General features: G+C 43.0%; 1 long non-coding RNA gene across 1 annotated transcript in view; it reads right to left on the bottom strand.

Moving 5' to 3' along the window:
• Nucleotides 1-406: 406 nt before the first annotated feature.
• LOC139225908 (uncharacterized) overlaps nt 407-24,431 on the bottom strand; it is a 32,232-nt gene continuing 8,207 nt past the window's right edge. Inside the window, exons 2-3 of the long non-coding RNA XR_011587174.1 lie at nt 1,827-1,989; nt 407-493 (exon numbers count right to left, since the gene is read on the bottom strand). This is a non-coding gene — a long non-coding RNA (uncharacterized lncRNA). The remainder of the gene's footprint in view (nt 494-1,826; nt 1,990-24,431) is intronic.

Raw genomic sequence — 24,431 nt, forward strand, 5'->3', positions numbered from 1 at the left:
GGCTATGCAGCTGCCTCAACAACCATAAGAAGAAGGACAAAGAGAAGGAGCACTTATTTACAAATCCGCATGGCAGATCGTTCCTCGTCTTCTTTCTCCTCGTCTTCTTCCTCCTCATCTTCCTTTTCCTCCTCCCTCTGTGCACATAATCCCATCTTTCTTGCTGCCTACCCTCCCTCTGCCGTAGATTCTGGAGGACGAAGTGGCATGCCAGTACAGCTCCCATTAATCTTATCGTGTTGCAGTTTGAATCTTTGAAGAATAAATGTAGCTAATTTGTACTTGCCACAAGATTCCTGATACAAAAGAACCTTGAAATTACTCAATGAAACTGTTGCAGTAGTGAAACTAACAAAAAATAACTGAAACTGCACTAACCTGAGGTGCGAGTGATCTCTGATGATCCCTTTAAATAACATCCCAGCAGCTGGCTTCCTAATGCTGCATGCCAGCTCTCCCTGGTGGTGTTTACTCCAGGCGGTGAGGTAAGTGGCTAAAAGCAATTTGGGAAATCAGGCATTCAGTGAGTGTTGCACACACGTTGACATCACGATCTCCCCGGCGTTGAGGTCCCCGGTGATAGCTGTTACCGGCAGCGCTACGAGAGTCCCAATTTGGCGTGCGGTACTGGATTAACCGAGCCCTGTCGGTACTGGTCTCAACGCCGCATTAGCACCATCTACTGGCAATAACGGGCAGCACTAAGGGGCCAAATTTTCTCCCACAGTGCCTCCCAAGGTGGCGGGGCCACCTCATTATTGCACAGATTTGTCTACGTGTTTGAATATATCATAAACAGCAGCAGCAGCATTATAAAGTAAATGGAGTATGAGGTGAAAAAACCATATTGCAATACACATTTCAATGGAAAAGAAAATCAGGCAGAGTGTAAAGATTCACAATTGCCCATTTTATGCAACCGCCCAAGGTGAATCTATACCCCACAGTCCCTTGGTCCGAGCTCTTGACATCTTTCAGGAATTGCTTGCTCTCCCGATAACACGCTTAAATTCACTGATTTAATTAGGCCTATGCTTTTGCTCTTTCTGATTACTTTTGATACTGTAGACAGTATCAGATTGATATCGTTACTTCAAAAATAAATCATGCCTGGGCTGAGATGTTTTCCCTTTGCTTCCTCATGCAGTCTAATGAAGTCAGTCTTGATTTAAGTCAGACCAGTCAGTCTGCACTGATGACAGCAGCAGCTGCCGTTCCTAGGCAACAACAGTCTCTTCCCACCTCCTGCTGCAAATATCATTTGATCTTTGCAGTTCTGGGATTAGGATTTTAATGGCATTGCACTGACAATTTGAAGGTTTTGTTCCATTATTTACCATGACTTGTGGAAGATAGACCTCATCGTTTGTTGTAAACCAAAAGAGCAACCTGTTGAAAGAAAGGGGTAGGGATGATAGAGGGGAAAAAAAGCTGTACCAGGAGAAGTAAAAAGAAACATGATATGGTATTGTGTGTGTATGTGTGTGTGTGTGTGTGTGTGCGCGCAAGGAGTAAGGAACTATGTAATTTTAAAATAGTTGAAATAACCACCCAAAGTTATTGAAGCAAATTAAAATGAATAGCAGATGCACAACAGGTCAGTCAGCTTCTAAAGGAGAAAAGTTGCGTAGGAGGCTATAAAGTCAGAGTGAGAATGGGATGGGGAGTTGAAATGGAGAGCCACAGAAAGGTCAGGACCATGTTTACAGATAGAACCACTCAAGTTCATTTGTGTTTGTATGTGTGTGTGTGTAAAAAAAAACCCTACAAGGCCTCGAAATTGGCCTCGTTAGCGCCTCCCGTTATTGCAATAACAGGGCACTAACCGGGTTGCGACTGGGCGCGGCGATAACATCGACTCCCGTCATATTCAGCAGGAGCTTTGCAGTGGCAGTACGGCGTTTCTTCTTCGCCCTGAAATTGTGACATCATCGCTGTGCGCATTACCGGAGAGAGAGGGTGAAATCCCAGGCTCCTATCATGCACATCCTACTAGCCAGATCAAGAGAAGCAGAGGGTCAGGAATCAACTGACTTAAAGGGAGAAAAATTACGAACAATAAATTATATTAAAAAAGGAGGGCAGAAAAATAATGACGTGATATGCTGCTGGAATAATCGTTAGTGGTTATTATAATAACAACTTTTATTTATGTAGCGCCTTTAATGTAGTAAAATGTCCCAAGGCGCTTCACAACAATTTTACAACACGTTAGATATTGACCATTGAGGGAAAGAGAGAAAAAGTATGAGAAGGAGGTGTAAAAAGAAGTTACAGGCTCGGGCCCAAAGCGGCAGCCACAATGCGCACGCAGATAGACACAGGCGAAAAAAAGAAATTCAAATTACATTGTAAATAATATAATAAAGAATATATAATAGTAAAATCAGTATAATAAAGATCAATTATAATTAAACAAAATTAAATAATATATAATATAATTATAAATTAAGTTAGAAAATCAGCAGTTGAATCAAATTAAATCAGTTATTAGCTTTCTTTAAAATTCATTCCCTGTCCAGTGATTCAATTAATATGGAAGAAGCAATCACTGTCCTCCATCCATGTGATGTCATCATTTTATTAGTTCAATGAAAATATATTGAATATGATAAACACACACACATTCATGGTGGATTAAACGATAAGGCCATTGCCCCATCCCTCTGGCAAATGGCCTGGTCCGTTTTGAGAGTGGGGCCTCCTTAATATACTACGGGCAAGCTGCACTCCTCAGGTCGGCATTTCAATCGCGCCTTTAACTTAGTAAAACGTCCCATAGTGCTTCACAGGAGCATATCAAACAAAACTTGACACCAAGCTACATAATTATTTGGACAGCTGACCAAAAGCTTAGCCAGAGGTAGGTTTTAAGCAGCGTCTTAAAGCAGGAGAGAGAGAGACGGAGAGCTGGAGAAGTTCAGTGAGGTAATCCCAGAGCTCCGGGCCTAGGCAGCTGAAGGCACGGCCACCAGTGGTGGAGCAATTAAAATTGGGGAGGTATAAGAGGCTAGAATTGGAGGAGTGCAGAGATCTCAGAGGGTTGTAAGGCTGGTGGAGGTTACAGAGATGATGGGTAAACTGGACTTGGTGCGCGTTATGATATGGACAGCAGTTTTGGATGAGCCCAAGTTTAAGTTGTGGGGAGGGATTTGGGGTGGCAGCGGCCCACATTATTCTCATGGAGCCCAGAGAAGAACCGATTCCCCCCGGTACCACAAAAATAATTCCAGACTTGCCTGTTTGGATCCTCTTCCTCTTGACAGCCAGATTTTACCGAGTGGAGCGAGCATTACGCAAAATCCACCCAAGAGCCCCTCAAAATTGCATGAGGGTCCTATGTATGTCACAGGACCTTGATTTGTTTAGATTAATGAGGCTACTGCCTGATTCAGTGGAATGCCTGAGGTATAGCAGTAAGTCGACTACCTTGATTTTAACTACTGCTCCATCTCCACTGAGTTAAAATCGTCTTTCCTACATCACAGAATCATACAGTAAAGAAGGCGCCCATTCGGCCCATTCTGTCTATGCCAGCTCTTTGGAAGAGCTAAACCACAAGAAAGAGCTGAATCAAGAGAAACCCATGTGAAGAAACGGGGGTGAAAGAAGGGAAATTATAGAAAATAAACCAGTAAGGTGGATCTCCATTACACATATTGCATACATGATAAGTAGCTTATTTTCTTTAATTGACCAGGATTTTAGAATATTCTATGTTCATATTGTCAACCTACATTTATTTTCCAAGAATGAAAATTAGTTAAAAAAAATTAAAAACTAAAGAACATCATGATGTTGCAAATTATTATTTTTTTGTATGTGTAGGTGGATTGGCTGACAGCTTAATGCAGTTGAGCTTCCAGTCCAGATAAAATCAACAGATCGTTTAGAGCATCAATAAATAGGGTTAAAAATTCGCCAACCTTGCGCCTGATTTTTTTGGTGATATTTTGCCATTTTTGGCGGAAATCGGTGCGGTGGAAAATTTGGAAAAGTCTTGTGGCAGCGGTTGTTAAGTCCCACTGGGGAGCGGACCGCCTCCATGCAAGACTCGAAATATCACTTTCACCAAAAATTTGGCTCACAGCGCACCCGTATTTGGGATGAAAGGAAACACCGGGTAAAAAGCTAGGTTGCAGTCCTTGGAGCAGCGGTAACTGTGAAGACCTGCAAAAAAGGTAAGCTAAAGTCTTTGGGCTAGACTTTCCACTTTCCTGTTTTGGGCGATATTCCAGTGATGTTTGATGTCTCAGCCTTACCGATCGCTGGCTGATCGCCCATTTTTTGAATGCCGATTTTCCACTCGGCAATAGGCCAGCGATGTCGAATGTGCAATGCAAAAAGTCAGCGATGTGACGCCCACCCAAGGAACGGCCAGCGATGTGGAAGGCAAAAGCTTCCCTAACAACGGGCTTCTGCACGTGTGATTTTTCTTTCTGGTTGACAGCATTTCACGCGTTTCGGGAGCTCAGGGGTCATCCGCACATACTCAGTAAGGTCGATTGTGGTGGGAGAGAGAGGAAAGATAAAGGAGAGAGTTGTTGGAGTTGGAGGGAGGAGATTTGTGGAGTTTTTTGCCGTTGGAGATTTGGATATAGTGTTTTTTGCCTTTGAAGAGTTGGAGAGTTGGATAAATTGTAGAGATGTCATCATCATCATCATCTTCCGAGAGCATGGATGGGGGTCGGAAAGGGGCAAAGCCATTTTCGGACAAGGCCAACGAGGCCCTCGTCGAGGAGGTCCACTCCAGGTGGGCAGAACTTACCCGGGGTGCTAAGGGCAAACCTCCACCCCGGGCGTACAGGAAGCTGTGGTCCAAGATAGCGGACGTCGTCTCCTTGGCGTCCCAGGAGGCGAGGGGGCCTGACTAGTGTCGGAAGCGCTGAAACAGCCTTGTGGCATCAGCTAGAGTATATATTGTATTGATGAAGATTTTAATTAAAACTGTAATAGTGAATCTCCTGGATTGAAATAAATGTTGTAAATTCTCACATACATACATTCATACACATATATACATATGTAGATCCAAAACACGCTGATCTTTGTTATAACCGTGCATCAATTGTTTTTCTCATTTGCATGTAACGTTTGAAGCTGTTGTCTTTCCATGAAACTACCGAGTCAATTAGCTTATGCTATGCTATTTCATGTTTGCAGAAGAAGGTATCTAACAACAGGGCACAGCGGAGGTGCACCGGGGGGGGCCCTGCTTACATGCAGACTTTAAGTGAGCTGGAGGAGCATGCAGCAGCGCTGGTGGGGACCACCACTTGCTCGCCACCACCCGTGGTGTTGCGGGACCCTCCCATGCATCACGTGAGTAATGTGTGAGACAGTTTTAAAGTAATGTAACATTTAATTAAAATGCAATGTACGGATGATGTAATGCCCCCTTCTCTTTGTGCTCCCCATAAAACCCTGTGTCCATCTGCGACTGATGCAGCCACGGCAGGTCTTCTGGGGCAGTTAAATCCACATGATACATTAATATGTAAAGTCTTGTCAGTAATGCAGTGGACAATCGGATAGAGGGTTTGATCTCCCTGTGCGAGGAGACGGTTGCAATAAATCGTGAGCATCTCCAGCAGTTCACATGAGAATTTTTCCCAGGTGTCTGCTGCCCAAGTGGAGGAAATGCAGCAGACGCTGGAGGAGATACGCCGCCGCCACCAATGCATTGTGGTATGCGATGCTGGCTGAGCACGGCGCTGCACCCCAAGTTGTTTAAAAATTGAAATTGTTAATAATAATGTTTTGTTGAATCTTACAATTGTTGTGCATTGTCTTTTAATAACGTAAGTAAAGTTAAGTTAAAACATTAATGCAACAGTTGTACATTTAAATTTAAGTATAAATGTGAGTGGATCTATCAGTAAAAGGATGTTGAAAGTCCATTGTTTTAGCAGCCTTCTCCCTTCCTCCGTAGTGCCGAGTTCTGTGAGGAAAGCCAGGAAAAACCAACTATTCTCCAGCGATGTTCTCGGTGAGCTATCAGCCCGGCGATGTGCCGAAAGTTGGGATGGGCGATGTGTGGGCGATCAGCTCGGCAATGTGAGCCGAAAGTTGGGGGATAATTTTTAGGCGATGCTCCAGCCTGAATTTTCACTTTTTTGTCAAAGTGGGCGATGAAAGGCTGTTTTGGGCGATATATGGGCGATGTGAAGTGAAAAGTCAAGCCCTATATTTTTTTATTCTTTTGCAGTGATTCGCAGTTAAGTGTCTTGTTAATGTTTTGTGATTTTTTTTTTGTTTTTGGCAATTTTTTTTGGGTGTTTTCCCCATTCGCAAGGCCTCTCTTGCAGCGGTATCGGCCTCGGAGTAAAGTTGCAGAAAATTTGTGTTTGCGCCACGAATCCTCGTGCAATGCCGATTTTTACCGCTGCACAAACTGAAGCCCGAATTTTAGGCCTCGCAGCAGTAGCGGAGTGAAAGTAATATTTTTGGCGAAAAGATACCGCTTTCACCAAAAAACGAATTTCTAGCCCACTGTGTTCGCAGAGAGCCCTGTGAAATGCAAAGTGGTGAGGAGGAAGGAGACAGTGAGTGAGAGAGGGAGATAGATAGAAGCCACAAATTAGAGGAACAAGTTGAGATTGAGATATGGGCTCAATTTTCCCCAATAAACTGCGCCGTTTTTTTTGGAGTAAATAAAAAATCTCCAAGTTTCCCCATATTATCTGCGCCAGCGTAATTCACTTAGGTACGATTTTTTATAGGTTACAATATTTTTGCATTATGGGGAAGTAACCTGATGTCATGCCAGTTTTTCAGATTTAAGCAAGTTTGACCAACTTACATTTTTCCTAGGACGGTGTATGTGACTACTCCCAAAAAACCTTCTGGGCACTTAAGAAAAATCAGTGCCCATTACAAAATTGGCGCAGAAAAACAACATTATTTTTAGCCAAAGTTTTGCAGGGTGTCAAGAAGGCAGAGAATATATATCATGAAGCTTAATTTTTTCAAAGTCAAAAGGGAGAAATTGGAAGTCTAATACAATTCTTGAATTTTAGATTTTTTTCAATGCATCACCCCACCACCGAACATCTCATCGGCAGAATTGCTCCCTCGCCTGAACACAGGGGCTCAAGGCTCGGCTTCAAAAGAAGGCCGGGGCGGGGTGGGGGGGTGGGTGTGTGGAAGCCGAGCCCCGAGCCCCGAGCCCCTGTGTCCAGGCGAGGGAGAAATTCTGCCAGCCGACGCTTCGACCCTCGAGCCCGGTGAGGAGACGTTCGCTGGTGGGGTGGTAGTTTGAAAGAAATCAAAAATTCAAGAATTGCATTAGACTTTGTTGCCCCAAATGTCTTCATTGAATGCCTAGCATCCTGTTCTAAGCAAGCCTATTGTGCATGCACAGACCAGGGTGTGGTCCATACTAGGGCGTGCACCTTGGAGAGAGCAAAGAAGTGTTCTGAGGACCCCAAAAAAACGGGTGTAACTCTTCAAATACGCCAAAAAACGGCATTGGGGAAGATTGAGCCCATAGAACCTGATACAGAACCAGATGTGTAAACAGAAAGAGCAGTGGGGAAGAGAAGCATGCAGTAAAATCCAAGTACTTGAACCTGTGTTACTACAGTGCTGTCGGTAAACTCAAGTGTGGTATACATATGATTTTAGCTTTCTTAATTAATGGATGCAATGTACATTATTGGAAAAGTGTTAGTATTACATTTTATAAATTTATTTTTCTCTTCTCCTTGCCCCTTCCACCCTGCCTTCGTAAGCTGCTGACCCCATCCTGGGACCCTATTTCATGGATGCTGCCTCCAGCACCTCCTCAAAGTTGCCATTATTTACATGTGAACTGAGACAGTGGCTGTTTGACTGCAGCTAGCTGATTATAACCGTGTCCTCACCCAGTCTCTCTAAAAATCAGTTTCCAGTTGGTGCCCTAGCTGATTCCCTCCAACCCCCTCCCAGTCCAAGGTGCTGTAGCCATTTACCACAAATACTAGGATGATACCAGAACTTAGAGGTTATACCTATCAGGAAAGATTGAACTGGCTGGGGCTCTTTTCTCTAGAAAAGGGGTGACAAAGGGGTGACCTGATAGAGGCTTCAAGTTTATGAAAATATTTGAAAGAGTGGACATAGAGAAGATGTTTCCATTTGAGGGGGAGACCTGAACTAGTGGCCATAAATATAAGTTAATAAATCCAAGAGAGAATTCAGGAGAAATGTCTTTACTCAGAGAGTGGTTAGAATGCGGAACTCGCCACCACAGGGAGTAGTTGAGGCGAATAGCGTAGATGCGTTTAAGGGGAAACTGGATAAGCACATGAGGGAGAAAGGAATAGAAGGCTCTGTTGATGGGGTTCGATGAAAGGTGGGAGGAGGTATGTGTGGCGCATAAACACCGGCATGGATCTGTTGGGTCAAATGGCCTGTTTCTGTGCTGAAAATACCAAAATAAATGAGGGACTCAGCTTGCAGTTGATGTTGATGCAGTGCTTAAAATGGGAATAAATGTAATCCATATCATTCAATCCATGCATTACTTGCTATGTCCTTCTCTTTGTGGAATATAAAGAGTGCAGGAAGGTCAAGCTATAATTTCAATATTGAATGTGACTAATCTATTTTCAGTTGTGTCGCTTCTGTAACTGTGCTTTCACACTCCAGCCATTTTGGGAGATTCTAAAACAGGAAATCTAATGAACCTTTTAATTCATTAATTTTAATTAGTGGTTTAAAAAATATCAGTGAACCGTTGCAAGTAATGTGCAAGACTTGTTTTTTTTAATCTCCTAATGCCTCTGATTCTTCCTTGTGGTTAATAAGGCAGTGTTGTTTCCTTGAGTGGGTTTCCTATATGTGAAATATATTAACTGAGAGTCAGTTCATACCTACTGAGAACAACACATCGGGCTGAAATTCAGGCAAAATATGGCTATTGCAGCGGAATCCCATGGCCGCCAATTTCTGGTTGAATGGCCACTGCAAGCTAAATTAAGCAGGAGTGTTTTCTGGCGGTCCCCACTTCTGCCCCGCCACGTCATCAGTACACGCACCGCCAGGACACCACACCTCCGTCCATATTCTGCCCGAAAAATCGAATCCCCGCCAAGCGGTGCTCCCGACAGCTTTCTCTGTCAGTGCACCTTGTATTCTGTTTGTGAGCCCTGAATGCGCGGCATCCATTAAAGGCAAGGCCTACTGCTGGGGCTGCCATTTTATTTTTTTTGCCCGCCGACTGTCATGTAGGCCGGACCATTGTGCACCCGGGTTCGGCCGGGCCGCCAACAGGTAGCCGAGCACCCCCTCTTGGGTGCCAGGCTGCTGGCCTGGATGAAGCCCTTCCTGGTGGCCCAGTGACCGATTCAATAAATTCACCGATTATCTCCCCTTTAAAGCAGAGGAGATACATGGTGATGCAGACGTGCAATGACGTCATCACCGCTCTGCCCTCACCAGCAATTACCAGCACACTTCGGCCCCCATTATGACCGGCTTCAGGTTCGCTCCGAAAAAAAAAGGCAAATAGATGAAAATCGATCGAAAGCCCGCCTCATTGCACCCGACGGTAAAAACTTTTTAAAACCGGAATGTGCGCCAGCTTTCTGGCAGGCATGAATTTCGGCCCCATCCAGTGCTACAATATCTGGATTAGAAATAAACTTTAAACCTTGAATTGGGGGAGATGAGGAAAGGTATTTTTATGCAGGGAGTTATTTTGATCTAGAATGCACTGCCTGAAAAGATGGTAGAAGCAAATTCAATAATAACTGTCAAAAGGGGAATTGAATATATACTTGAAAAGGAAATATTTGCTGGGCTATAAGGAAAGAGCAGGGGAGTGGGACTAATTGCATAGCTCTTTCAAAGAGCCAGCACAGGCAAGATGGGCTGAACGGCCTCCTTCTGTGCTGTCAAATTCTATGATTCGAGGGTAAATTCCTTGGGCTTCTAAAACATGTTTTATTGGAGGGGCAGAGGTGATAATTGAGAAATTTGATGCTGTTGATAACAAAAATCATCCAGAAAGATCATACTCCATAAAATCTGAGCTGCATGGAGCAGGGAAGCTTCAGCCAGCAGCTTGAAGGTCGAGAAAGAGTAATTTCCTAGATTTTTTTCCCAAATTGGCTTGGGTTTTTAAAATCTTTTTTTTGCCTCTCCCAGGAGATCAAATGGTTTCGGGCGGAGTGGAGTGTATAAGTTGTGATACACAAGGTATCGCAATTATGTGGGACTGGCTCGATGGACCAGATGTCTTTACCTGTCCATCATTGTTCAGATGTTCCTATGTTCATAAAGCCAATGAGGGGAGTGATGGCTGGACAGTCTCTGGCACCTCCTCACACCCACTTTCAGGAGGCATTGGCAGAAGCCTGAGACTAGGCCAAAGGCTGACCTTTCAGCTGCAGGTATTGGGCCAGACAGACGGAGAGCAGGAGATGAAAATATAAGAAAACAAACAATAAAACGTGTCCCAAAGAAAAAAAATTAAATTTTTTTTAAAAAAGCTTAGTCTAGTCACAAAAATATAAAAGTGTCGTTTGAAAAGAAAACATTAATTGTTCATGTTGTTAAATTTGACTGAGAAATATAATCACGGTACAATAGGATAACATTGCTTCTGATATCACTGTGCTAAATTAATAAATTGCAGCAACTTTGAGTACGATTTAAAGACCTAATTCCACTGCCATGTCATATGATTCAATTCAGGGCTTGTTGAGCATCTCGTTTCTATTTATTCATGGTGCTTCCTGCAGAGTGATGACTGGATAGCTGTTGCCTCCTCCGCTTCTCACCCACTCTCTTTATCTGTGCACTGATGGATGACTGCCACATCAGGCACTGCCAAGTTCCTCTCGTACTGCCTGTGTTTATTTCCATTAACTTTGAACTTTTTAGATTTGTTCAATTTTCAGTTTAGAGGTTGAGCATGTATTTGCACCATGGGTTTTCTTTGCCTGCTAAGTAAACTTACCTCAGCCCCTGCCATTGTAATTAGGAAATAGCAGGCAGAAATCATGTACTTTGTCATGGGGTTTGGGGAGAAGGCGAGTCCCTCAGGGTTACTCTTGAAGGCCTCGTAAAGATTTGAGTTCACAGTGATGTCAGCAGGAGCCAGAGAGCTAGTGCTTCCAGCCAAGATTAGTGTAAGACCCAGAAAAAAAACAAAGGGAGAAAATACCTTAAAATGTCGACTCTTGTATGACAAAAGGAAATTCTCAGCTCCTCATCACAATTCTTTAAGTTATTTTATCACTCCTCTATAGGTTCCCAAAATGGCATCACAGCGCCTCTCTGTGTAAAGCTCTGTGTCAGTTCTGCTCTTGGTCACCAGGAGTCACTAGAGAGCTGTAATGGCTGACTTTGGTGTTATAATTTGAGATTTTTCTAAAACCATCCTCTCTGTCAAAGTTCTTGCAAGCTGACCTTGAGAACCAGTAGTTGCATCCAGGCATGTACAAGATACTGTCGCACTTGGGAAGAGTAAGTTTACACTTATACATGAAACTTTTCCCTTTGCTAAAACCTGCCTAACTTCCTCCTCCAAATCCCTGGGTACTGATCCTGAAAGTAAATTTCCCTTCCCCCTGTATTTCTTCCATATTTCAATAAGAATTTTGCTCCTAGAATTGTGTATGTGTGTGCGTGTGTTTGGGGCAATGTCCGTCTGGGTCCCACCATCTGTAATTCCCTCCCTAAACCGTTCTTATGTTAACATACTTCCAGACTTTACTAGTGTGCTGTGGGAGATTCTTAAAGGCATTGTATTGATAATTTGAAGATTATACTTGTACCTTAAATATCCCCCATGTGCACACCACCTGCACATACACTTACAACACATGCATGTACCATGTGCACACACACGCACACACACGCGCACACTCGACATGCACACACCACATGCACATACATACACACACGCGCACACAAAACAACTTCACTGTTTTCCTTGGAGTTTTCCATGAGAAAATCATTACTCCACATGTTCCATCATTTTTAACTGTAATAATAACTGTAGTGTTCACCAATTTGCACCATTATGTTTCTGAAAATATTGAATAATTATAAATTTGAATGTACAAAAAAACTTCAAGAAATACTTTTAAATTTATCAGTTGAGAGCTCCAGGACACCACAGCTTTAAGTTTGCAAACATACATCTTTTTATATACAGTTGAGTTTAGAGGAAGGAGTTTGCCAGCATGAATGATTGATATAATAGGTCAGTGATGTCTTTTCTTTTGTCAACAAAATGCCAGCAACTACGACTGCTTGCTGTGAATCTAGTTGTATTTGCCTAAGTCCCATGGAAAAATATGAGAAATGACCTCACGATTGAAGGAAATTGCACGTGGAAGACTCTCAGCCTTTGAGTAATTTCTCAGGGGATCCTGATCCCTAAGCCATTTGCCATGGGAAAATCATTTGTGTTCTCAGAATAAAACCCTGGTATTCAAGCAGACTATGCACCAGCAGGTTCTAACACGCACACAGGATGATAAATGTTTATTTACAGCACATTTATAACCTCTGCAAATCTACCAAACAACAGACTTGCTAATAACAATATTGGTTTTAAATGTTTAATAGCTTTCATACAACAACAACTTGCATTCATATATCACCCTTAACAAAGAAAAATGAAAAATGTTCCATGGCACTTCAGAGAGGCGTATTCAGAAAAAAAATGGACACTCTGCCAAAGAAGGAGATAATAGGAGGACTGACCAAAAGCTTGGTCAAAGAGGTAGGTTTCAAGAAGCATCTTAAAGAAGGAGAAGTTTAGGGAGGGAATTTCAGATGGTGGACTTAAGATGTGCTCGCCAATGGTGGGGCGAAGGGCTGGGGGAGGCCCAAGAGGATGAAGTCAGAAGAACAGAGAGTTTAGGGAGGGTAGTTGCAAGTCTGTATGAAATAACAGAGAAAGGGAGGAGCAAGGACACGAGGGGATTCAAAAACAAGGATGAGAATTTTAAATTGGCGACCTTGAGGGACTGGGAGCCAATGTAGGTCAGCAAGGGCAGGGGTTGATAGGTACGTGGGACCTGGTGCAGGATATCTTACTGGCAGCAGAGTTTTGGATGATCTGAAGTTTACAGAGGAAAGATGATGAAATGCTGGCTTAGAAAGTGTCTGGAGTTGGCAAAGTGATGGATGAGGTGCAGATGAGCAGAAGCAGGGGTGGAGGTGGGCAGCAATGTTCCTGTTAAGCTGCGTGGCCTTGCAGAGGTCTGGAGGTCCCGTGCAGGCCGCACACTGGCTTTTTAATTGAAATAACCGCGCATGCATGACAAATTGAATGGGTTGCACAGCCAGTTAAAGAGACTGAACACCAATAAAAAATTACAGGGAACGTTGGTGGTCAGTCTTTATGACAGAGAAGGTATGGAGTCGGAAGCTCAGCTCAGGGTTGAATAAATGGCTGAGATTGTGAACAGTCTAGTCCAGCCAGAGACGATAGTTGGAGAAGGGTATGTAATCATTGGCGAGGGTAGAGAGTTTGTAGCGGGTGCCGAAGACAATGGCTTCAATCTTCCCAATGTTTGATTGAAGGAAATTGTGGCTCCTCCACAAACAGTCTGATGACACAGAGGCACTGTGCGAACCTGACAGGTGGTGGAGACGTAGATCTGGGTGGATTTTTGTAGCACTCAAATCACTGACTCCACACGGTCTGGTGTTGTTAGTAACTGCTGTGACCTTAGTCCTTTATTGTGTAACTCCAGAGTGGCTCTCAGATGTGGTGGGCAGCCTTTTATACTCTGTCTTGCAGGTACTTTCAGGTCTCCCACCACAGCGCCCTCTGTGGCGCACCATTGTACTTATACATTTAATGTACCTGGACAATACATAACACTGGGTGTCATCAGCACACACGTGGAAGCTGAACAATGTGGCCCATCCAATGGAGCTGGTCAAGTGTGGTCAGTGCTTCGATGCTGAGGATGTTGGCCTGATCAACGATGTTGGTGCATCTGTCCTCCCAGGGGATTTGCAGGATCTTGCGGAGACATCATTAGTGGTATTTCTCCAGCGATTTGAGGTGTCGACTGTACATGAACAGCCATATAGGAGGGCGGATGTCACTACAGCCCTGTAGACCATGAGCTTGGTGCCAGATTTAAGGGCCTGATCTTCGAACACACTCTTCCTCAGGTGGCCGAAGGCTGTGCTGGCGCACTGGAGGCAGTGTTGAACCTCGTTGTCGATGTCTGCCTTTGCTCATAATAGGCTCCCGAGGTATGGAAAGTGGTCCACGTTGTCCAAGGCCATGCCGTGGATCTTGATGACTCCCAAAGCAAGCGCTCTACTCGTAACTCCTACACGGCAAGCGAGCCCCAGGTGGGCAGAGGAAACATTTCAAGGATACCCTCAAAGCCTCCTTGATAAAGTGTAACATCCCCACTGATACCTGGAAATCCCTGGCTAAAGACCGTCCTAAGTGGAGGAAGAGCATCCGAGAGGGCGCTGAGCGCCTCGAGTCTCGTCACCGAGCAAGCGCAGGCAGGAGAAGGAGCGTGCGGCAAACCAGTCTTCCCACCTACCCTCTCCTTCAATGATTGTCTGTCCCACCTGTGACAGAGACTGTAATTACCATTTTGGACTGTTCAGTCACCCAAGAACTCACTTTTAGAGTGGAAGCAAGTCTCGATTTCGAGGGATTGCTTATGATGAAGATGATGGAAGCTGACTCCATGTCTGTGGATAATGTCACCAAGGAACAGCATGTAGATGAGGCAGAGGAGAGGGTAAAGGGAAGCCTTGACGGAATCCACAGGTAACAGTTTGAGGGTGGGAAGTGAAGCCAGTGCTGCAGATGCTCTAAAAAGAAAGACCTACATTTCTATAGGACCTTTCTCTAGAGTACAAAAGCAAGGATGAACCTTTATAAAACACTGATTCAGCCTCAACTTGAGTATTGTGTCCAATTCTATGCATCACACTTTAGGAAGCATATGAAGACCTTACAGAGGATGCAGAAAAGAGTTACAAGAATGGTTCCAGAGATGAGGGACTTCAGTTACGTAGATAGACTGGAGAAACTGGGGTTGTTCTCCTTGGAGCAGAGAAGGTTGAGAGGAGATTTAATAGAGGTGTTCAAAATCATGAGGGGTTTAGAGAAAGTAGATAGAGAGAAACTGTTCCCATTGGCGAAAGGGTTGAGAACCAGAGGACGCAGATTTAAGATGATTGGCAGAAGAACCAAAGGCTGCATGAGGAAAAATCTTTTTATGCAGCAAGTGGTTATGATCTGGAATGCACTGCCTGAAAGGGTGGTGGAGGCAGATTCAATTGTAGCTTTCAAAGAAGAATTGGATAAGTACCTGAAGGAAAAAGATTTGCAAGGCTATGGGAAAGGGTGGGGGAGTGGTACTTGTAAAGTGCTCTTGCAGAGAGCCGGCACGGGCTCAACGGGCTGAATGGCCTCCTTCTGTGCTGCAACCATTCTATGATATCACAACCTTAGAACGTCCCAAAGCGCTTTACAGCTAATTAAGTACTTTTGAAGTGTAGTCACCCACAAACACCAATGTGATAATGATCAGATAATCTGTTTTAGTGATGTTGATTGAAGAATAAATATTGGGCAGGACACTGGCGAAAACTCCTCTGCTCTTCTTCGAAATAATGCGTCCACCCAAGAGAGCAGAAGGGGCCTCGGTTTAACATCTCTACCGAAAGACGGCACCTCCAACAGTGCAGCACTCCCTCAGCACAGCATTGGAGTGTCAGCCTCGATTTTTGTGCTCAAGTCTCTGGAGTGGGACTTGAACCCACAATCTTCTGACTCAGAGGCGAGAGTGCTACTTTCGCCGGCTGGCTAGGTAAGAGTGGCACCAAACAATTACAGTTACAAATGTGTCTGTTAACTTATCAGCTGATTGCCAGGGAAAATATGGTGAATAATGATTAAATAATGAAATCTGATGGAGAACCAATGTTAGGCTGGAAAGTCTTAATGTTAGGTGCCAGTCTCTCTGCTATTGGCGGAATTGGCAGTATAATGTTAAATAATTCCTGCTGCACTCCTTGCCCATTTAGGGTTACAATAATCTGCTGCTGAAGCTCAGTCACTTACTTGGCACAGGGAGAGCATGCCAAGCATGTCAAGTCGTGTTCAGAGTTGCGCCCTCTGATGATTCTTGATGGCTGCAGGATGCATGGCAATGCGATAGGATCTGACCTGACGAGCTGCTGCAAGAAAAGTTATGTATAAGTGTATGATGACTGTGCCATTTACTTCATCAGACTGCAGGGTACTGACAGAACTAGGGAATCTGTTGTGTCCAGTGTGTAACTGGGTTTATACCGCACTGTCTTTCGAAGGAGACGTTAAACCAAGGGCCCATCTACTCTCTCACGTGGACGTTAAAACTCCCATGGTAATATTTTAAAAAGAGCAGGGCAGTTCTCCCCGGTGTCCTGGCCAATATTTATTCTTCAACAGGCGATCAGGTCATCTGTTTATTTGCTGTTTGTGAGAGCTTGCTGTGGCAGCCATGTTACTTACATTACTACACTTCAAAAGTACTTTATTGTCTGTAGGACATCATGAGGTTATGAAAGAAAGAAATCCTTCCTTCCGCCTCCTCCTCCCCCTCTCCTCCCTTCCTCCCCTCCCTCCTCTCCCTCCTCCCCTCGCTCCTTCCTCCCCTCCCTTCCCTCCTTCCTCTCCCTCCTCCCCTCTCTCCTTCCTCTCCTCCCTTCCCTTCCCTCCTCCCCTCTCTCCTCCCTCCCTTCCCTCCCTTCCTTCCTTCCCCTCCCTCCCTTCCTTCCCCTTCCTCCCTCCCCTCCCCTTGGCCTGTGCTGGATTGAAAAGTGTTCCAATATATAGCACTGACATTCCTTGCTCTGATGAGCACAGCAGCAAAAACACCCGACACAAAAGAAATCAAAATTTCCAAACGAATGAAAAAAATATACAATGAGGTGTGTTTTTATACAAAATAAAACCTGCTATTGTCAGAAATAAATATCTTCTTGGAAAGTGCATGAAGCTTTTTCTGAGATTATGGTGAAATTCAGTGTGTTTTGTACTTCCTGCAACAACAAAGATAAATAGCTCATTATAAACACAGTGGTACAGGAGCATCGATCAATCGTGGCTTGTTTCTTTATCTGGCTAGTCCCTTCCTTCTGTAAACACAACTATTAGAGTGTGAGTCTTTATTCTCTTGCCTTTAATCATACGTCTTTTTTTTAAGTGATTAAGGATTAATCTGCCAGGACAGAGTAGCTGGATTTTCCATCTCGCTGTATGATTCTTTGTATGTCAAAAGAAGCAACTTCCTTACCAGTTCCACTGATTTTATCATGTCTGATTGAAGATTTCTCTCCTTTTCTCTCACAACAACTTGTATTAATAATAGCACCTTTTAGGTAGTAAAACATCCCAAGGCACTTCATCGGGATGTTATAAAACAAAATTTGACACTTTCCTCTTCTCTCAAAGGTGATGACTCATGCTGGAGCACAGTTCCATGGTTGCTGCAGCTCTCTAATATCTCAGTCAAGGATGTCCATTTCATAGGGCAGTCTGTCTGTCAGCAGACTATTTGGCCATGTGGACAACACAGCCAAGCCCGACCTAGTCCTCCCCCAACACCCACACTGACACTTTCCCACAGAGGTCACTGGATAACTATCTGGAGCGGCAATTTTCATTGATATTTCCTCTTCCTAGCCCAGGGACACTGAAGTAACTGCCCTGGTTACAATCTTCCCCCATTTAGAAGTGTGTTTATATAGCGCCTTTCTCAAAGTGCTTTACACCCAATTAAATACTTTTGGAGTCACTGTTGTAATGTGGGAAATGTGGCAGCCAATTTGCGCACAGTAAGCTCCCAAAACAGCAATGTGATGATGACCAGAAAATCTGTTTTTGTTATGTTGATTGAGGGATAAATATTGGCCAGGAAACCGGGGATAACTCCACTGCTCTTCTTCGAAATAGTGCCATGGGATCTTTTACGTCACCTGAGAAGGCAGACGGGATCTCGGTTTAAAATCTCATCTGAAAAACGGCACCTCCGACAGAGCAGCACTCCCTCAGCACTGCACTGGAGTGTCAGCCTAGATTTATGTGCTCAAGTCCCCAGAATGGTATTGGGGATGAGAGACTTTAGTTATCTGAAGAAGCTAGAGAAGATGCGATTGGTGTCCTTAGGTTAAGGAGGGATTTAATAGAGGTGTTCAAATATTATGAGGGGTTTTGAAAGGGTAGAGAGAGAGATAAATTGTTTCCACTAGCAGGAGGGTCAGTAATCAGAGGACGCGAATTTAAAATGATTAACAAAAAAGCAGGGTGGTGATGAGAATTTTTTTTACTTCGAGTTATGATCTGGAATGCACTCTCTGAAAGGGTAGTGGAAGCAGATTCAATAGTGACTTTCAAAGAGCAATTGAATCTCTACTTAAAAAGGAAACATTTACAGGGCTGTGGGAAAAGAACAAGGACATGGGACTAATTGACAGCTCTTTGAGGGTTGACACAGGCACAATGGGCTGAATGGCCTCCTCTGTGCTGTATCATTCTATAATTCTATCTGTATGACTCAGTACCATCCTGGGGTTTGTGATATCTTCACAGAGCACAGCACACACAGCTTCCTACATGGCAGGCAGCTCTCTCGGAAGTCTCCGGAATTGCCTGGTTCTGTTTATTATTAACCCTGCACTTGCAGTACACAATACGTCCACATCCACAGTGTGGAGCTACAAACATTACAAGCTTACAGACTTCTCCCTCCTTAATGAAGAAGCCATCATAACAAACATCATACATAACTTTCATGTTTATACATAACACAGGATATAAACTTATTTTTTTTCCATATTTACAAATTTAACTTTACCACTTGTTTTCTGTTTCGAAGAGGATACCTTCGCTCTCGAACAGAACCTTCCAAACATGGTGTCGAATCTAAACTCATTCGAGGCTCATCCTGAGGAACGTTTTCCTCCAAGGAATTTCCTTGATTTTCATTTGAACTCACTCTAACTTCAGGCTCTTTGTTTTCCTGACTCGGAGTCAGACTTTCATTCTGATCCTCTCCTGGATTTGTTTCCAATACATTGGATTTAGGATTTGCTGCTGGTATATCAAAACTATCTGATGAGTCAGACATAATTGAATCATTCCCACCTTTAACTCCTTCCATGTCTCTAGGTAAAATATGATCAATATGAACAAACCTAACCTGTCCATTATCAAACATCTTTACCAAATATGTGCGAGGACCACATATCTTCACCACTCTTCCTGGTAACCACTTTAACCATTTATGGTGATGGTTCTTCACTCTCACCTTCTGGTTTAATTTCACACTTCTCTCTTTTACTCTACCTTTATCATGATTCTCTTTCTGTCTTAATTGTGTCTCTTCTATGGACTGTGTCAAATTTGGCTTTAACCACGAGAATCTGGTTCATGGCTGTCGTTTGAGAAACAACTCTGCTGGTGTTCTACCAGTAGTTGTATGAGGAGTATTTCGATATGTAATCAAAAAATTAGCCAATGTGTGATCCAATGACTACTGTCATTTCCTTGGATTTGGATCTAACATTTGTTTTATGAGGGCACGTTTTACAATTTGTACAGTGCGCTCTGCTGCACCATTCGAAGCAGGGTGGTATGGTGGAACCTTGGTGTGTTTCATACCATTTTTGCTCGAGAATTGTGCAAATTCTTCTGAACGAAATTGTGGTCCATTATCCGAAACAATTTCTTCAGGGAGGCCAAATGAAGAAAATAATCTTCGTAAAATGTCCAATGTTTTACTTGTTGTTATTTTCTACATTGGAAACATCTCAACCCACTTCGAAAGGCTATCAATCACAATGAACAATTGTTGTCCTTCTAACTCAGCAAAATCAATATGTAGCCTTTGCCACACCCTGGGAGGCCATTTCCATGGCTGTAATGGTACTGGTGGTGGTTGCTTGCTTACCGATTGGCATGTCGTACACTGACTCACGATGTACTCTATATCTTTATCAAGACCTGGCCACCATAAATAACTGCGTGCAAAACTCTTGGTCAAACACATTCCCAGGTGCTGGTCATGGAGGTCTCCTAATAATTTGGACCTGAATTTATTTGGTATAACCACTCTTGCACCCAACATGATACAATCTTTATCGATAGATAATTCATTCCTTTGAATGAAGAATGGGTGTGTATCTTTGTCTGTTACCTGGTTTGGCCATCTATTTGCAATATAATCATACACCTTTGACATCACTGGGTCACGTTTGATTGCTCTACCAATCTCTTCAGCTGTGACTGGCAGTGTATGAAAAATAAAACACTTCTTCCCTATTGGGTGTAACTTGTGATGGGGAAGGCAATCTAGACATTGCATCAGCATTACTGTGATCAGCTGATCATCTGTATTCAATATCATATGTATATGCTGACAAAATCAAAGCCCATCTCTGCATTCAGGCTGCAGCTAATGTTGGAACTGGGGACTTTGGATGGAAGATTGCTGTTAGGGGCTTATGGTCCGTAACGATGGTAAACTTACAAGTATTTGTGAAACTACTTGACCCCAAAAATTAATGCCACAGCTTCCCTTTCAATTTGCGCATAATTACTCTCACTGGCACTGAGTGCGTGAAGCAAAAGCAATTGGTCTCTCCTCCCCACTACTTAATACATGAGAGATTACTGCCCCAACTCCATATGGAGAGGCATCACATGCTAGCTTAATCTCCTTAGATATGTCATAGTGAACTAACATGGTGCTCTCTACCAATTTGCTTTTACACTCCTTGAATGCTGTATCGCATTCTTTTGACCACTTCCAATGGACCTGTTTTTTCAAAAGTTCATTCAGTGGATATAATACTTTAGCCAAATTTGGTAGGAACTTTAATAGTTCAAAAGACCCAAGAATGAATGAAGTTCAGTGACATTCCTGGCAGTGGATGCATTTCTAATTGCATCCAATTTTTCCATGGTTGGATGTAAACCATCTTTGTCTACTCTGTACCCTAAGTACTCCACTGAGTTTTTAAATAACTCACACTTACGAGCAGACATTGATACTCTGTGCTTCTCTAGCTATTGAGGACTTCATTCAAAATGTTATTATGAATTTGCCTATTTGGTGCTGAAATTAGTATGTTATCCAAATAACATACTACCCCTTCAATACCTTGCAAAATCTGGTTCATCACCCCTTGGAATATGGCAGGAGCGGAAGACACTCCAAACGGTAGCCTATTAAATTGATATATGCCTAGATGAATATTTATAGTCAAACATGACTTGGACTCCTCATCTAGTTCAAGCTGTAAGTAGGCATTCGTAAGATCCAGTTTTGAGAAGATCTGACCACCTGTCAGTGTTGTGAACAAATCTTCTATATTTGGCAATATATTGGGGACATTACCTTCTAGTATCTGGTTTACGGTTACTTTATAATCACCACACAATCTTACTTTACCATCGGACTTAGGTACAACAACAATGGGTGTAGACCAATTACATCGATCTATCTTACAAATAATGTTCTCAGTCTCTAGTCTTTTGAGTTCTTGCTCAACTTTCTCCTTGAGTGCATATGGTACAGAACGTGGCTTGTAGTAAACTGATCTAGCGTCCTTCTGTACCCTGACACTCGCCTTGAAGCCTTGGATCGGACTGCCCGTTTCGCAGAACACCTTCGGATACTGCTTGATAACCTCATCCGTTGATGAAAATCTCGCTTCCACACAGAAAATCTTAACTCCAATCCAGCTTCAGTGAACTCAACCAATTTCTTCCTAGTAAGGCCGGCTTGTCTCCTTTCACTACTATTAGAGGCAAGTTCTGAAATTGATCTTTATATTTCACTGGTACGATGATACGACCTACCACAGGAATTTTCTCTCCCAAGTAGCCTCGCAGCTTTATCTTGGATTTCTCCAGTTGGAAATCGCGCAATTTGTCACGGTATAGTGACTCCGGTACTACACTCACGGATGCACCCGTGTCAATTTCCATTGGTATCTTGAATCCCGCAACATCTATGTGGATTTTGATGCTTTCCGAATCGCTGTCCGTTAACTTCGTGCTCCTGATGATGTGTAACTCTAATATCTCCTCGTCCTGTTGTTGTTCTTCCATGCTATGTAGTCTCTTGGGATTTCTACTCATAACTTTGAATGCTGGAATCATAGCTTTGAAAACTGGTTTACCCTTCAGTTGGCATGCCTTCGCAAGATGCCCAGTCTTTCTGCAGGAGAAACACTCTGCCTTCACATATGGACAACTTTTAGCAATGTGTTGTCCCAGGCACCTATAGCACGACTGCGACGCTCTGTTAGAATTTCCAGTTTCTGAGACTTTCGGCCATGCCCGTCTTTTACTTTGAACCTGCAGATGATTTACCTTGATTGACTGACAACCGTAATTATTATTTAATTCATGGGGATATTGTTCGGCCATGCTCATCGACCTTGCTGTCTGACAAGCAATCTCAAAAGTCAAGTCATCTGTCGTCAATAACTTCCTTCTGATCACATCGTTTTTCACCCCACAAACAAAATGATCCTGTAATGCTTGGTTTTGAAAGTTTCCAAAATTACAGTACATCGATAGCTTTTTTAGTGCAATGATGTAATCACTGATACTTTCATCAGTCTTTTGATTCCAAATCCCAAAACTATAGCTTTCAGCAATTTCTAATGGTTTGGAGTTATAGTGTTGCTCCAGCTTCGTTAAAATCTCTTTAAGCATTGTATTCTTCGGCTTGTCAGGCACAAGCAGATTTACAAGCATTTTGTATAATACTGGACCTGCCTCCGATAAGAAGATCGCTTTCTTACGTTCCAACACAGCCCGGTTCTGGACTGCATTGTTTGGAACTTCGATTATGTTATTTGCAATGAAATACAATTCTAGTCGATCCACATACGCTTTAAAACGTTCACCCAAATATCCCAATACACCTGCCATTTTAATCTCTAGCTGTTCACACCGTGTGCTATATTTTACCTCGGATTTTTGTAGCTTTTTTCAAAGACAGAAACTTCCAATGTCTTCTGTCGGCTGGCTGAATCCTTCACCAACAAAATTTAAGCTTTAAATCATCCGAAAAATCCCATCTTCCATCGCCAAATGTGATATCTTCACAGAGCACAGCACACACAGCTTCCTTACATGGCAGGCAGCTCTCTCAGAAGTCTCCGGAATTGCCTGGTTCTGTTTAATGATTAACTCTGCAATTGCAGTACACAATACGTCCACATCCACAGTGTGGAGCTACAAACATTACAAGCTTACAGACATTACAGGGTTGTTTTTATTTCTGTTCCCATTTTAAATTGAAAATTAACTTTGAATCAGGTCTGAAGTCCTTTAAACATAAGAACATAAGAATTAGGAACAGGAGTAGGCCATCTAGCCCCTCGAGCCTGCTCCGCCATTCAATAAGATCATGGCTGATCTGGCCGTGGACTCAGCTCCACTTACCCGCCCGCTCCCCATAACCCTTAATTCCCTTATTGGTTAAGCTGCATTGCCAGCACTCAGCAATCCATTATTGAATTATAAAAATGACATAATAAAACATTAACATTTAAATGTTCCATTTAACATGAATGCCAGCTTATTTACTTTTCAAAAATACGTATTAAAGATCAGACTGCAATGATTCGGCTGATCATATTTTCAAATCTAATATCCATTCCTTGTTAGAAATGACATTGTTTTCTGTTAACCCATAAAAATTTCAATTATGGGATTAGTTAGCAGCCTGATGAATATATAATAAAGTTTTTGGGCTGCTTAATATGTTCTGCCTATTAAACCCCCCATGGAGGGTGAGATGCAGGCACATCGAGCCAGCACCAGCTCCATTTTAGCCACATACTGTAACTGGTTCCTTTAAGCTTATCTTTTGCAAAAATTGATCCTCACAGAACAAACACCTCTCCTTGTAAGGCTGTCATTGTTTTGTGCCTCTTGTGTTTAATGTGATTCCCTTTTGTTAATGCCCAAGTGTTTGTGCTAATGTATGTAAAGGAGATGCTATTGTCTGAAGCCCATAGTTATCGGCATTGCAACCCTGCATTCACAAACACAGAATATTTTCATGTAAATTCATTATTTCAAGAGGAATTTACATTATATGATTTCCCTACAGTTTCCTGAATACCGTCCTGGGCCATTTAAACATGATTCTCATTGGTGCACCTCCAGTGGGTTTGTACTATGTGCTGCTGCATTAATCTATGTAAATTTGCATGGGTGGGTTGAATGCAGCTGATCTATTTATGCTTCTGATTCTTGGAAGGAAGATCTGAGAGTGTAGTTTCTTTCTGGTTATGCCTGGATGTGTCCATGCAATTGGCAGACAGTACAATATCTACAGTGTGGATGTGAGGAACAGTGATGATACTCCAAAGGTAATCCATTGGTTGTAATGTGCTTTGGGACATCCCAAGTGCATGATAAAGAGGTATGT

Source organism: Pristiophorus japonicus, chromosome 15 (assembly GCF_044704955.1).
Source record: "Pristiophorus japonicus isolate sPriJap1 chromosome 15, sPriJap1.hap1, whole genome shotgun sequence".
Lineage (NCBI taxonomy): Eukaryota > Metazoa > Chordata > Chondrichthyes > Pristiophoridae > Pristiophorus > Pristiophorus japonicus.